Below are 1901 nucleotides of genomic sequence, written 5' to 3'. Positions count from 1 at the left end.
AAAAAAAAAAAAAAAAAAAAGCATGCCAGGAAAAATAAATAAATAAATAGCAGCATGGAGGCTGCCCCTCGCAAAGCAAGTGGAGGCTGGATCCTTCAAAGAGACATTCTAGCACCTAGCCAGAGCACCTCTGCCTGTCACGACCCTGCTGCTCCAGCATGCTGCCTCAGTGTGTGGGAGAAAATAGAAGCAGGGCAAGGCTGGCAGCAGTGACTCAGAGCCAGCTGGGACCCAAGCTTTGTCCCTGGTAAGCAGAAGTTGGGAGGGGGGAAAGAGAGAGAAGGAAGGGACTCTGTGGAAGGGGTGGGTCCCCTACCCACCATGGTGCACAGCCCTGACCACTGGCAGCAGCAGTGGGCCATCAGGGCACTCAGTCAGCTGCAGGCAGAGCTCCCATGGGGCTACGTGGCATACCAAGCTGGCCCGGTCTGCTGACACACCTTCAGTCAGGACTGGGCTGGCTCCTGCTGCCACCCAGGGCTCCTAGAACTACAGGCAAGAGTCGTATGCCATTGGGTGATTATCCTGCCTCCATGTGAAGCTGGTCCAGCCTGATGACACAGACCATGTGGAGGCAGGAGCCAGCCCAGCCCCATGGCACATGGCTCCTCCCTACAGTGCAGAAGTGAGCGTAGTCTTGTGCAAGACTTCACTGCCTGTCCGCTGCGATATCTAGGCTCCAGCAAACCAGGCTGGTTCCATGTGCCATGTGTAGCCCCCAGGTCTCAGGAAGCACCGTGCATTACCAGGGGGTCTCTGCCTATAGTGGGCATGCTGCTGGCTGCTGCCAATGGTAGTGGGGACTGTGCATCATTGGGGGGGGGGGGGGGGAGAGGAGGCATGGAGAAGAGGGAGGGAATGGAGCAGGTGTGTGGCATCCTGCCCCCACATAATCCACCCACAAGCCCCATACGCATCCTCTCACACCATTCCCCCAGCCTCCCAAATCTCACACCCTGCATGCCCAGCTGCTAGATGGGACAGATCCTGCTGACAGGAGCCATGGCTGCAAGCCCAACTGCTGTGTGTCTACACCAGTGCTGGGACATGTGGAGGGAGAGGGGTGGTGGCAGTAGGATCTATGGGTTTATGGTGATGGCTGGGGCAGAAAGAGAGGTAGAGGGGGAAGGGGAGCTCTGGGAAGGAGAGGCTGCCAGAGCCAGACTTGGCCTCACTAGCCTGTTTTGGGGGGTGGGGAGCCATATGCCTGCTTGCTCCTCCCCCCACTGCACAGTATTCACCAGAGACAGCAGTGGCTGCCACCAGCATTGGGCCCTCAGTGCATTCAGTCTCTGTTGCAGGGAGAGCCTTGCAGCAGTGTCACCTGAGACCCAGAGGCTATGTAGCACACAGAACCAGCGTGGAAGGGAAGGGACTTGCCCAGCTTAGTCCCTGAACCCCAGTCAAGGGCTTCCCAGGAAGGGCACAGGGAACAGAACAGTAAAGGCTTGCACTGCTCAAAAGCACAAAGCAGCAGGTAGGACAGCTGCAGTTGGACCCATGTCCTAGTGCTGGGAAAGATGCTGCCAGGAGGCAATGGCAGGCAGGCAGGGGCTGAGCACCAGCATATCAGTGCTGCTCAGCACCACAAAGCAACTGTGGGTCCAGCTGCAGCTGCCTCTACATCCTGGTGAGCAAAGGAGCAACTTTGATTTTTCTATGATAAACAAAAACAGAAGCAAATACCAGAGTGTATAGATATTTAGAATTTATTTTATTACAATGATAAAAAAGGTACTGGTAGGCTTCCAAATTACTTTAAAATTTAAATACATCAATAAAACATTGCCCAAACTGATTGACTGATCCATCTCTCTCACGGAGTTTCATTTTAATTGCAGAGGAACAAGGATTTTCCATGTTTTAAAAAGAGAGAATTTGTTGGGGGGGGGGGGGGGGGG

At 54.4% G+C, this 1901-nt stretch overlaps 1 protein-coding gene across 3 annotated transcripts in view; it reads right to left on the bottom strand.

The window, feature by feature from the left end:
- The window catches only part of CHCHD7 (coiled-coil-helix-coiled-coil-helix domain containing 7), a 9540-nt gene that overhangs the window by 1137 nt on the left and 6502 nt on the right, over positions 1–1901 (bottom strand). The window lies entirely within an intron of this gene.

This window comes from Gavialis gangeticus, unplaced genomic scaffold (assembly GCF_001723915.1).
Source record: "Gavialis gangeticus isolate Ggan-Ray unplaced genomic scaffold, GavGan_comp1, whole genome shotgun sequence".
Classification (NCBI taxonomy): Eukaryota; Metazoa; Chordata; order Crocodylia; family Gavialidae; genus Gavialis; species Gavialis gangeticus.
This window is presented reverse-complemented; position numbering and strand designations above follow the sequence as displayed.